The following is a 14,619-nucleotide window of genomic DNA, read 5'->3' on the forward strand; positions in this document are numbered from 1 at the left end:
GCAAGGCCTGACTGCAAGCCTGGCCCTTCCCTAGCACCTGGGAACATGGATTTCAAGAGGGTTCCCACCACGCCGATAAGAGTGGCCCAATGTGCCTAAATTGTTCATATAAACAATGTGGTTTTTGCTGAACACATGCTTTCCTTTGGGGAATATGGGATTTTAATATGTGCTAGGCAAGATGGTACCTGTGAGACCATCCCCCAGTAAAACCCTGGGCTCTGAGTCTCTAGTGAGCTTCTCAGGTAGATAACATTTTGCATGTGTTGTCCTAACTTGGTGCTGGGGGAACCTAGCATGTCCTATGTGACTCCACTGGATGAGGACCCTTCGAAGCCTGTGCTTCATTACCTCCTGATGCTGCCCCATGTGACGTTTCCCTTTGCTGATTTTGCTTTGCATCCTTCACTGTAATAAATCATTGCCATGAGTACAACTTAAAAAAAAAGCAAGAAAGATGATATCCATAGCTACCTACACCTTACCCATACCCATCTTAATAATAACTGCGCTAACAATGAAGACCAACAAGTGAGTTCTTGCTAGTCCCTGGCATAGCTGTCAAGCACGCATCTGCAAAAAAGCTCATTTCATGCTCATAACAATACTTCAAGGTAAGTCCTTCTGTTATCTCCATTTGGCAGATGAGGGAATGGAGGCTTAGAGAGATTCAGGAGCTTGCTCAAGATCACAGCATCTGTTAGGTGGCAACGTGGAATGGTGGAATCAGGAGCAAAGGTCTGTGCGACTGCAAACCCCTGGCTGGGAGGTTGTTGAGGGGATCCGTGGAAGCAGTCTAAAAAAATGTGAAACTTTAGGTAAATGCATGATGATGACTAAGTCTGGCCCAGAAATCGTTGAATACGTTTTGCCAATTTCTACTTGACTCAGATCCTGTGACTGAAACCCCGTCTTCCCGCAGATTCATGAGAAGTGGGAACTTGACGTGGTCAGGCATCTTGAAATTCAGGGATACCTCCACTCCCTCAAACAGTATTAGAAGTTGGGCCAGGAACAACAACAAAAACCCCAAAACATGAGAGAATATCTAAACTGAGCCCTTTATCTGATGACTGAGGAAACAGAGACACAGCATTTTGCACTAAGTCATAAAATCCCAAACTGAGCTTTGGACCCTGATTCCATTCATTCCTCAGGACACTGCCTCCTCCTTGCCACTTTTCTTGTTTTAAAATCGGAGTCAATTGTAACCCAGAATCTGAGAAGTGCTTTCATTTTTTAAAATTATGAGTTACATAGGAAAGAGACTGTCTTGAAGCCAAATCAAACACAAATACTTTTGACATCAGGGAAACATTCCGAAGACTGGGTCAGTGGTGAGGAGAAATAACACCCTTGGAAATGCAATCCCCTCATGCAGAAGCAGGACAGCCAATGCCCACTCCAAATGTGTTCTTATACACATAGGATTCCTTCCAAATGGGCTCCGAAGGCAGAACACAGGGCCGAGTTTCAAATGGGCAGAAAGTCACCTTAAAGCATATTTCCCCTCCGTTTGGGAGTTGACACAATCGAGTTACAGACAGAGACTGTTTATCAAGGTGGCATGAAAGTCTCTCTTCAAATTCCTCCTGCTTTTATAATCAAACAATAACATCTCCAGAGTATAGGTTTTAGCTAGAGCAGAAACATATTGGAAATTGATTCAATGCTGCTGGCTTGGCTGTGACAATGTTTCATAACCTGGTAACCTCTCAGTTTGTTCTTCTCCCTTTCTGAAAAGCTTTTAGCTGTGCCAGGGTGGCAAACCGAATATAAAGCAAACATCATCCTTTTATCTGCTTGTGTGCAAAGTGAGTGGAGAGGTACTGGACCGCTGATAAGATGATTGCTAAATGACTCTTCTCAAATTCTATCAATGGGCTGATGGAAGAAATTAACACTGACACTGATAAGTTCTTTTCTCAGGCACCACCGTTTTCACAAATGAGGGCTTTTCTTTCAAACAGTTAAGCCCTACTTGCATATGTATGACTCATTAAAAAGTGCTCCAAAAGGCTCCAAGTTGTAACAGATTCACGGAGATGCTTTCCATTCTCTACATCCTATTCTCTTCTCTAGGATGTCTCTTGAGTATGGATTTGTTCAAGTCAAGAGCACCCTGTTCCCAAGATCACGTTTCCTCCTTTCTTCCTTAGTTGCGTATTTTAACACACAGCTCAATTTTCATCTCTACAGTATGCCATAGCCCTCACCCGATCTATCATTCTGGCACTCTATAGCTCCTTTGCTCTAAGGTATTTGCTCCAATGTGCCAGACTTAATGAACATATCACTGGGATTCCCGGTGGACGGAGTGTGCAGATAACCTTAATTGAAGTGGTTTTTCATTAGGTATATAAGGTTGAGTTCTTACTGGAGGGACAGTGCCTTCCAAGCTTCTGAAAAGCTATAAATTCCTCCCTGGAAAGGAAAGCTTTTTCTTCTTTCTTTCTTTCTTTCTTTCTTTCTTTCTTTCTTTCTTTTCTTTCTTTCTTTCTTTCTTTCTTTCTTTCTTTCTTTCTTTCTTTCTTTTTCTTTCTTCTTTCTTTCCTTCCTTCCTTCCTTCCTTCCTTCCTTCCTTCTTTCTTTCTTTCTTTCTTTCTTTTCTTTCTTTCTTTCTCTTTCTCTCCTTCCTTCCTTCTTTCCTTCCTTTTTCCTTCCTTCTTTCTTTCCTTCCTTCCTTCCTTCCTTCCTTCTTTCTTTCTTTCTTTCTTTCTTTCTTTCTTTCTTTTCTTTCTTTCTTTCTCTTTCTCTCCTTCCTTCCTTCTTTCCTTCCTTTTTCCTTCCTTCCTTCCTTCCTTCCTTCCTCCCTCCCTCCCTCCCTCCCTCCCTTCCTTCCTTCTTCCTTCCTCTCAAATCACTGTTACTCCTCAGTCACTAGTTTTTCATTCCCTTCATGGGAATAGTTTAGAAACGCTGGCTTTAACAACACTTAGGGCATGAACAGTTGAGTCGATTCATAATGTGTGGTCAACTCAGAATTATCTGTGGTAACATGGAAGAGAAAAAGATAAAACTTTAAGAGTTGCCCACAATCTCTGTTTCTAACTTCTGACACCTGATGGGCTTCAGAATTGATGATGGGTAACTCTCTATGGGTGGTCGGGGCTGCCTTTCCTTCCTCCCCTCTCCTTCTTCTCCTGGCCAGTCTCTCCTCTGAAGATGGCAATGGGCCAGCCAAATGGTAGGTGGGAATGGAGCGGGGTGAGGAATGTGTGGCACAGATCAGAAGGATAAACGGATGGCCCATTCAGCCCACAGACACCCTTGCCAAAATATATTTGTGTTTTGCTTTGGAGGGTACTTTAACTTTTATCTTTTTTTAAAAAAATTGTGAAACATACTATAAATACAGGAGTGTATACAACAAATAAATTCATTTAAATAATCACCATGAAAGAACACCCATAACCCCCCTTAATAACATAAACAGTGTTTTTAAGTCACTCTTGTGCTCCTCTTTGGTCTCCTTCTCTGGGTACTACCATAGGGCAACCACATTGTTGTTGAATTTCATGTTACTCGTCAACTTTCTATGTTATTTTTGTTTCTGCTTATGATGTAAACATTTATTACTGTGGATACTAGTCAAAAAAGTTGAAAAGACATGGCCCTTCAAAACCTCTTGGCAAGTATATCAGGGACTATATGCCACAGTGACCATAGCAGCATTGTCGTAATAGCAAAAAATAGAAACCAACTCAAATGTTCATCAACAGTAGAAAGGATACATTTTGTTACATCTATGCTATGGAATACTGTACAGCAGTGAAAATTAAAGAACAGCAGCTGCATGCACCATCATAGGTTCCTCGCAGAAATAATGTTGATTAAAAATGCCAAATGCATACTAAAAGACTATATACATACATACGTATGTACGTATATGTGTGTGTACGCACACACGCACACATACGTGATTTCTCTATACATTCATCTGTTGATAGGCACTTAGATTATTTCCATATCTTGGCTATTGGGAAGAATGTGGCAGTGAATGTGGATGTGCAGATATCTCTTTGAGATAGTGATTTTATTTTCAAATAGAGGTATCCTACAATCCAGCAATCCCACCTCTGGGTATATATCCAAAGGAAATAAAATCACAATCCTAATGTATAGATTTCCTTTTATTTATCTTGCTTGCAACAATTTGGTGCTGAAATTGAGGACTGGTAACTTTCCTTAATTCTGCAAATTCTTAGTCATTAATTCTTTGAATATTATGTTTACCCTGTTCATTCCATTCCCTTCCTCAGGAGCTACAATTAGATACATGTGGATTTTATCACCTCCTACTTAATTATTTTTCCCTCTCTTTCATTTATCCACCCCCTTGATTCTCTGTGACACATTTTCTGTAATTGTTCAACTCTTTCAGTTGAGTAATGCTCTCATCAGTGGTAATCAATACTAACAGCTTTTAATTTTTTGAAGTTCTATTGTATTCTTTTTTGATATCGGACTGTTCATTTGTTCCTTTGTTAACGTTCATTTCCACTTGTGTTTACTTTAAATACATTAATTATTTTTATTTTATATTCTCTCTTGGATAATTTCCAATTCTGTAGTCTTTGCAGGACTTATTCTATAGCTTGCCTTTTTCTTTTCTTTTTTTTTTCCTGCCACTTGCTAATGAAGTCATTTCCTCTTTTTAGTCATTTTGTATTGTGAGTTAATCTTCCTTGGAACTTTATCTGTGTGTAAAGTTCAGAGTGGTCGCATCAAGAGAGGTTTTGAGTTGGGTTCTGCTGTATTCCTGCAAGCACTATCAACTTGAGTCTGAATATTTTAAAACTTTTCATTATGATAAATTTCAAATATTCTCAAACAGAGAGATTGCCCAGCTCGAAAGATGTTAATATTCTGCCATTCATGTTTCAACTATTCCCCCTTCCAGTTTCTTCTCTGGAGTATTTAAAAGCACAACTCAGAACACTTTTTTTAAAAAATTCAAGCTTGGGGGATTTAAGGAGCACAGAGACTGAATTAGTGCCTTGATCCACAGGAGTGTGAGCTAAAGATTTAGTATCTTCAGAGGAGACTTTTTTCTTTTTCTTTTCTTTCCCCCCCTTTCTTCGGCTAGAGTTAAGACTGAGTTGAGGTTGAGTTAGGAGTTTATGCTTGCAGTCTTCCTCTGGGTTTTTTTGTCACTGCTCTTGGGAATCCAGCTTGATGCTGGTGGGGAAGGGATGTGTTTGATCTAACATCTCACCCTGCTGAGGCTCTAGGCTTTCATTATGTCAACAGTTTAGCTCCTTATCACCAGGCTCCAGGGAGGGTGAAACTGTTCCAGGTCATCCAGGTCTGAGGGACTTTCAGTGCTAACACCAAGAAAGTCTAGGCAAACTAGGACAGCTGGTCACCCTAGCCCTAGGTCATCAGAGCCTAGTACATACCCCGTGGGCAATTGCTGGTTATTGTGCAACCCCCCCCCCCCACCCCCCCACAAGGATTCAAGCTCTCTTGCTGTCCATGCCTCTGACACATTCCTTGTAGGCAGCTCAACCATGCATTTAAGAAAAATATGTATGTATTTTTATATTATATTCTATACTTTTAGATGTGAAATTCTGGGCAAGAACTTTGAAATTCTAATTTGAAATATTGCCAGATAAAGGAAAGCCTCAGAAGATTTGCTTTTTACAATTGAGCCCACATTTTAAAATGTATCATATGTCACAAAATAATCTATATTTGTTGGCTTCTGGTGAAAAATGGAAAGACTTGGTTACATAGGGCCAGCCTTCTACAGTGACAACTGGAATTGACAAGTAGCTGCTCCCCTGCGGTGGGTCATATTCTCTCCATTCCTCAAAACTCCTATCACTCATGCAATATGTGCTTGTGTATGTCAAGGCTGGGCCTGTCTCACTCTTTGACCCAGGGGCTTATTTGAGTTTGCAACCCCTGGCCAAGCAATCTGCTAAAAGGATTCTTGAACTGTGGTGCCTGCAAGGCGACCAAGGAAGTACCCAGCCATCATTTAGCATTCTCGGGGGTTTATTTACTTCGCAGCTATGGACTAGGCTGGGTTTGGATGCTGGCTCCACTCTACACCGGCCACATTGCCGGGCAAAGTATGTAACTTTTCAGGACATCGGTTTCCCTAGCTGCAGAGGATGACCTTAGTACGTAACTTGTGGGGTTGACGTGAGGATAAAACAAGGCAATATACATAAAATGCTTTGGCCAGTGCCCAGCCTTTAGAAAGCTTTTAATAAATAGTAGATATTAAAGTAATATATATCATCATCTTACTTCTTTCAGAATTTTCCGTCACATTGGGCAGCTTTCTGAGGCTGAGACACTCTGTTCTTTGACTTTGTTTTGACCCCTACCTATTCGTTACTATGCCGTAAGTTACACACATGTTCTTAGGTTTACTTTAAGTGAATTAGCCGCCTTTTAAGAAATCGAGGGAACTGTACAAAAAGGAGTCACTGTACAGCTATTTCAGATTCTCCAAGTCTGTGCTATAGAGCAAGAAGCCTTCAAAAAATGTGGGGAAAAAGGCATAAATTATTTAATGTGTCCACCACTCCCCTTCAGTGGACCCTGTCTGCTTCCAGTACCTGGGTTAATTCATGCCAGCCCCTGGGGCTTCATGTCTGCCTCTGCCCACAGCAGCTGAGCTTCCCCATCTGAGGAATACCACCCTTACCCTTCCTAAGTGTCAAACCACTCCTTCTTCTGCTTTTCGGTTCCCTGGAAGGAGAACGTACTAGCTTGATGACTCATCCCTTTAGGGTCTTGCTGGTACCAAGGTGAGGAACGCACTGCTGCTATCAGTCAGTGATATTCAACGTCTGCCCTTCCCGGAGACCAGGTGCAGCATAACAAGTAACTTGAGCACCTCTACCCAAAGGAATTACCAATAGGTAAGAAATTCCGATACATTCGAATAGGCTACCAGGAGAGATCTTTTGTGGTAGAGTCCTTTGGCAACCCTTAAGTATTCCTAGATGTCTAGCCTTTCACGTAAGTAAATACATGATTCAATTCATCACAGCACACCACACAGGAGAAAACAATACGGTGCATCTGACTATAGTGCATTTGGTTGGTCCAAGGTTAAATGAGAGAAAATAAAAATGTGTTTTGATTTGAAGAGTTGGGATGTGAGCGTCACAGTGACTGGACGGCCACTTTTCATCGTGTTAGTCTTCCTTTAAAGATCTGCACAGTCTGGGTATTGTTCTGCAGGCTAAACTTCAGACATCCACACCTAGCTTTCTTTCTTTTTTTTTTTTTTTTTAAAGATTTTATTTATTTATTCAACAGAGATAGAGACAGCCAGCGAGAGAGGGAACACAAGCTGGGGGAGTGGGAGAGGAAGAAGCAGGCTCATAGCGGAAGAGCCTGATGTGGGGCTCGATCCCAGAATGCCGGGATCACACCCTGAGCCGAAGGCAGACGCTTAACCACTGTGCCACCCAGGCGCCCCTCACACCTAGCTTTCATGGTCTCCACAAAACCAACTCTATCTGTACCTCATCCTCAAAAATTACTCTCTACTCTAGCCAAGCTGGTCTTCTGCTGACTCCTCTCCCTTGTGGTATGCCACATTGCTGTCCCCAGGCCTTTGCTTATGCTCTTGCCCTGGAGCTGAAAGACATCTCCCTGTCCCCTTGTTGAAATCTTAACACTTAGGACAGGGGTTCCCAGACTTTACTGCCCACTAGAATCACCTGGGGAGCTTTAAAAAGACACTGATGTGTGGCTCCTATCCCTAGAGCTTGTGATCTCTTATGGGGTGTGACCTGAGCATCGGCGTACTGAAAGGTTTCCCTACGCAAACAATGAAGCACGGAACACTACATCAAAAGCTACTGGAGTACTGCGTGCTGACTCACATAACAGAGTTTAAAGAAAAATAAAATAAATAAAGGCTTCCCGGGGTTCTGATGTGTAGCACAGTCTGGGAACCATTGGTATAAATGGAAGATTCTCTCTAACTTCAGTGTCTTATTCTCTCACTCTTGTCTTTTCCTTACAAATGGAAACCAATATTCCTGGCTTTACCAAAGCTGGACTCCACACCTACTCCATACACTCAGATGGAGGCAGAGTGTGCCTCTAGCTTATCTGTAATCACACTGTACCAGAATTATCTGTTTGCTTTCCTATCCTCCCACTAGACTGCAGTTCACAGAGTACACGTACTTATTCACCCCATATCTCCAGCATTTAACACAGGTCGTGGCGTAAGATGTACAATATAGGCTTGGTCACCTAAATAGAACTCAGCTCCCTGGGGCAAACTGTGGGAGCAAATACTTTATACGAGTAAAAAAAAACCAAAACCAAAACCAAAGCCGTATTTTCATCTCTCCAAGTCTACAATTCTCTATCTCTAAGGAAAACAAAACAAAACTAAAACAGAGGAAGGGAATCATAGACTAGGCTTTAGCATGCCCACAAACAGAAGTCTCGTCCAAAGACTTATCTGCTGACTATCTCTGGTAGTTAGAGGAAAGTATGTATAAGGAGCAAGCTGATAGATGACAAAAACAGAGAACCAGCCACAAAGGAACGAACAAACAAACAAACAAACAAATAAGGAGGACGACATGTATGACATGTGATGTTCCAAGCACAGGGCCTAGTACATAATGGATATTCAGGGGATGAAAATTAATATTACTATTTCCAGTCCTTGGTCAGAAGAAACCGCATGGTCCTATTTGCATGGATCTACCTTTGCGACAGGTGGAATTTATATTTCAGGCTGCCAGATGCAAAGCTTCCCCTTTGGAGTTTGTCACTTGCAGTTATAAATGGGAGAACTCCGTGTAGTCACGTGAAGTTTCCTTTCCCAGGCTAGTACTTTATAGTACCTCTTTGATGTCATTTTGTATGTTTGGAAGTGTGGAAATAACATCATCCTCGGAAGTATTAATATGAAATCCAAATTATGTAAACTACTCCATCCTATTCTCTATCCATAGGCATTATTATCTAAGTAGTTTTCCATTCAGGGGCAGTCTATTAGTAGTCAACAGAACATTATTTAGTCCCACTCTCATTTTGTTTTCATCAATAGCTCACCCTTTCTACAATTAAGCCTAAGCATGTCAGTACACTATTCAAAATATGACATTTGACTTAAATAGCCTTCTACTCAGAAAGCTGTAAAAGTCTGATCAAGTTTCTGAGCTATGTTTTAATTTTATTTTTAATATGAATGTCATTCCATATACATTAAATTTCTAATTTTTTTTCAAATTTTCTCAGGGGGGGAAATTGATAATATTCTTGAAATAAGACAGATAATTATCAAGAAACTTAATGTATGGTGACTAACATAATAAAAAATAAAAATTAAAAATAAAGAACTTTAATTGATTGGCAGCTACAGTAGTAGAAGCCCTGGTACCCTCTGGGTTTTCATTCTAGAGAAAGGAAAATTCTAGATGCATTATATTCCACAGAAGATTTATTTGAAATTGTATATACTTTGTGGGTGACCAAGTATACATTACTCATAAATATGGTGGTGGTAAACTAATTCAAGTTCAGTACAGTTTCTCAAAAAGTTACTCAAGGTAAACTGCACTAATAGGAAGTGGTCATTCAGGTCATGCAAGACAAAAACTAGGCATCAAACATTAGAATTAATTCTATCTTTTCCAAAAATGATTCTGATTTATTTTCTGTGGTTTTCTTAAATGATGGTGAAAATTTGTGTGTGTTTATACCAAGGAGGTAGCCTTGGTAAGGGGTGGGCTGCTGGCTAACATTGATACATGTCCTCTAAAAGCCATTCTCCTTCTCTTCCAGAGAACCTCCTGGCGGTGTTGTTTCTGTTTTTGTTTTTTTCTGGACACATGGCCTCCTGCCTGGCATGTTTCCCATCCAATGTACTAAGTACTGGCCAATAGCAGAAGGGATAGGTCAACTGCTATGAAGTGTTCATAAAGGGATGAACCATATCCTACCTTATCACCTCTTCCTGCCGGTTAGAAAGTGGATGGTTTTTCAATAGCCATCTTGAACAATGAAGTGACTTTGGTAATGGAAAACATATGAACCAGAGGGACAAGATAAGGAAGAGCCTGGTCCTGTCCTATCAGCCTGGATCACCTTCCTCTGGACTGACCTGTGTGACCATAAGAAATTTCTGTTCTTATTTAAACCTCTGTACTCTGGGGTTTCATTCACTTCCATTTGAACTTAACCCTATTGTTACTAATAACTACGGAAATCCTGTCTTGGATTTAAAATAATCATAGTCTGGATAATTCAAACTGTATAGTCTATGCATGGATAACAATTGTTGACCATATTGTATTAGGTCATTAATATTAATACAATAAAGTAGGTTTCAGAGCCCCTTGCATTCAGATGAGATAAATATCTAGGTCCTGGTTCATACCCTCCATGTAACTGAGGTTCTTGAATCAAGAGTCTGTGAGACCTTCTCTTTCTGTCCTAAGAACCACAGCCAGAGACATTTGACATCAGGCTAAGACATCTCCCCTCTGTTGGGTGAAGAAGCTGCTGTATTCGTTGACCTCCACTGGAATCTGATATATAGATTCTGTGACAATAGGAATTATGTGGCATGTGACTCTTTTATGCCTTCTACCTCTATCAAACTCCAGCCTGGGCACAATGCTGTTAGGATTCGATGCTTTCTGGTTGGGTACAAAAAGGTCAGGAGACCGAGGTCTATGTATTACACTGACCTGAAACGGCGATTGTACCTGGTTCTGTGAATCTCCTCTATTTGGCTCAACACAGCTCTGTCCCACTTCTTCGCTTTCAGGCAGGCTATCTCTCAAAAGCAGGGTTATATGACAAAATAACTTCTCCTCCCTGGCACTGTTTCTGTGCTATTCAGTGTCTGAAGTCAGGTTGATTCTGTCCTTTCTTCTTCACCCTGTAATTTGCTCAAACCAGTGATGTGAGTGTCTGAAACTTGAATAAAAGTTTCAAGAGTTCCTCTTAACCAGAGGTAAAACTTTTCTGGAGTCTTTGTTATAATGCAAATATGTGACCTGAAAAAATACCTGCTTAACCCACTGCTTCACTGGCTTGAGTCAGTTTACCAGATTAGCTAGCTAGAGTCTAGGAGAGAACAGGGAATAAGGAAATGAAATCCCTCAGGAAAATGGAAATAAACTGGCGTATGGTCTGATAAGTAAGTCAAACAAAGGGGGGTTCCTTATTGAGCCCCTATTATCTTCCTGCATAATTTATTAGCTGCTGACTAAGGCCAGTTTGGGGAAAAATGGGAAGAGGAGCACCACAGAAAGATCCCTCGGAGGCAATTCCTGAGTTGGGTAGGGGAGTACCAACACAACTCCTCAGAGCTCCCCAAGAAAGCCAGATTCAGGGCTAGACCATGCCCAGTGTCATGCTCTCCCCTGGTGATAGGAGCCAGAAAGGTTCCTTTAGAAGAGACTAAGAAGACACCCAGCCAACAGGGGAGAATGAACAGATTTCATGCCAGATGGGGTACTAGGGTATTTGCCCATTGGGCCGATGGACAGATTGTTCTTTGTATCTTTTTAAAATTTGGAGCAAATACATGCATCCTTCACTTCACTTCACTAGAGTCTACCATGAATCCTTGTTTTCTTGGATATCATTCAATTCTGCTTGGCTTCTTCTTCAAACTCCTCAAAAGACATTTTCTCCTCTTTATAGGAATTTCCAGATCCTCTGCCTCTGCTTAGACGATTATTTTTGATGCTATCACTGGCTGGTGTTTTTAATATGAAACAATGTTATTTGAATTTCCACTGATCATTTAATCCTATTAGATAATTAATATAATACATAGGGTGAACCTATTACAGTTAAATAGCAGGAAAGAACAATTAGAAATACGGGGTTCGTGATCATTTGTGTTAACATTTCTATTAGGCTAGGCTAGTCATTTTCTTGTTGCTTATTAACATGGAAGTCTGACATTTATTAGGGTGATTTTAAAGAAAAAAATCAAGTTGTATTATTTTACTTAATTCATGAATCTTGAATTTCAATATAGAGCAGGCTTAGTTAACAATATCTTGTCTTGTAATCAACTCATAACATTTTGATTAAACCAACGTGATTATCCTTAACCACAGAAATGCAAACATTCAGGTTCACAAATTTTCTGATTATTCTTCTTTGTCAAAGACATTAGCTGATATTTGGTTAGAAGCATAACATATTTAGATTTGCTCAGTTGCTGTGAGTGGAAAAACATTCTATGGTTCTATAATATTATGAAGTTATGTGACAACACTTAGTTTAGACAAAATGAGGAATATTGGTTTATCAGGGTGCTAAAAATATATTCTCAGTCATTCTTCTGGAATAAAGAGAAAAAAACCACTTGATCTATTGAGGCTTATTCAGTCTCGAAATGGACGAAACTTTTAGAAGGTTGGTTGTAGTGATCTTATTGACTGGATGACCCAGGGAATATTCTCAACCCCGTTCTCTCTGCGACCTCATGCAATAAATAGAAGCAATATACTGACTTCCCCAGCATCCTTTGCAGCTAGCATTGGTTTCATGATCTGGTTCTCATCAGTGACATGTAAGATGGAGTCTATGGGGTGGATTCTGAAGGAGCTTTTACTCTTCCTTATACTTTGTGCCTTGAATGTAAATGGAATGGCCAGAGTGGCAGGAATCAATTTGCAACCAGAAGCAACAGATGTGGGGACAAAAAGCCAGGGCTTTTGATGACATCGTTGAGCTGCTAGCCTTCTTTCATATTTACTTTCTTCCAGATTTCTAATTGTGTAAGATGATTAAATGACTTTATTACTTATATATAACGGCTAGTTAGTTTTGTTGTTGTTGATTTACTTGTAGCCAATAGCAGCTTACCATATAGTTCTCGCCTAGTTTGAGGAGATAAACCTACCTTATGTGCAGACCAAGTCAGCACCCTGTCAGAAACATGGTCCAAATTTACTCCTGTGAGAGCCATCAAAAGCAGCACTTGCCAACGGAACTTTGTGTGATGACGGAAATGTTCATACAGACCACCCCCTGAATATGTGGCCCCTGAGTGCTCGAAATGTGGCTAGTGCCATGGAGGAACGGAATGCCTAATTGTACATAGTTTCCATTAATTTAAATTGAACCTGAAACAGCCACCTATGGCTACGAGCTATCATATCGAACAATGCAAATAAAGAAAAAAAAAACAACTGCAAGTCCATTAAAGCATAGTTAGAAATTCTGTAGTTCTTTTGAAACACATTCAGCCTCGAACTTTATATATGTTATTTCATAGGCCCAGGAACACCTCATTATGGAAAAATGATGATTCAGTGGGGCTTTACATAGTGTCATGTCTGAAGGTTGTTAAACGGTATTTAACTTGCATATTAGCTAACTATACACAACTGATACCAATTTAAGCATTTTACATTGACAACTATAATAAAGGATGTCTTTTTGGAATAATAATCTTGTTCAGACTGCACTCATTCAGCTGTTTGTTAAGATTTTTGTATTCTCAATTACAAATGAAAAGAACAATAATGGTGTGCCAGTCTCATCAAGCTGTGGGGGTACAATAACTTTCTGAGATAAACTGCAAATTAGAGTTTGCAGAAGACTTCTGGGTATGTGTGAAAACCAGGCACAGAGTGTACCAACATGGCTCTAAGAGTGCTGAGGGGCTCAGAGCTGGCAGCTGAAGGGACAGGAGCGGTGGACACTCACCATACCAGAAACCAGAAATCTGTGGGGGCTGTCATGCCCTCGAGTGTGGGATTTGATATTAACTGCTATACTCAAATGTGATTGGTAGAAATTATTCCATCATGCCTCGGTGTCCTGTGTCATACTAAATAATCAGCATGCTTCCATGCACAGCAGTTCCTAAAGCCTGCGGAGAAAAGAATTCTGCAATCGTCCACAGCAGCCCAGAACAGTTGAAGGTATCACCTCTTCCGTCACCTGACAAGGATCACAGTCACAGACAACTACTCTGTCACCAGCTATGTCCTGGCTGCTGAAAACAGGTCAGCAAAGGGTCAGCAAATCTTTTTGTGTTGGGAAGCAGAGTCCCTTCAATCTAGGCCAATGCACAATTTGAAGAAAGAGCTGACAAATCAAACTTAGTTCAGAAACAGGACTACTTATACTTAGGGTTCTCACGGAAATGATGAAGAAAATAAGTTGTGAGGTTTTGGCAAAGCCATGTGCACCTAAATCTATTTGGTTCTGTGTGTAAAACACATCCTACTAAAAAAATGTTCAATTTAAGAACGTCACCATCCCTTATTTCTAACCAGTGGTAGTTGTGTAAATGCTTCTTGACACAATTCTAGAAATTGTATGGACTCAAAGTGGATTGTTTTCTCAGAGAATTTATTTATACTCAGTATTATTCTCATTTCATATTGGCAAGGACTCACTTCTCATCAGTTTGCAGTGTGTGCCTTTGAAAACACCTGTGTTTTCTTTGTAGGTCCTGTTTTGAACTACTTACTTTATGGTAGCTTCCAATGTCTGAGAAGAGAAAAGTAACCATGTGTGAGAAGTTAAGACTCAGTCCCAGGGGCGCCTGGGTGGTGCAGTCGGTTAAGCTTCCGCTCTTGGTTTTGGCTCAGGCCATGACCTCAGGGTCGTAAGTTGGAGCCGCACGTAGGGCTC

At 40.5% G+C, this 14,619-nt stretch overlaps 1 protein-coding gene across 7 annotated transcripts in view; it reads right to left on the bottom strand.

The window, feature by feature from the left end:
- NCKAP5 (NCK associated protein 5) overlaps positions 1-14,619 on the bottom strand; it is a 933,280-nt gene that overhangs the window by 80,237 nt on the left and 838,424 nt on the right. The window lies entirely within an intron of this gene.

Source organism: Ursus arctos, unplaced genomic scaffold (genome assembly GCF_023065955.2).
Source record: "Ursus arctos isolate Adak ecotype North America unplaced genomic scaffold, UrsArc2.0 scaffold_1, whole genome shotgun sequence".
NCBI classification, from domain to species: domain Eukaryota; kingdom Metazoa; phylum Chordata; class Mammalia; order Carnivora; family Ursidae; genus Ursus; species Ursus arctos.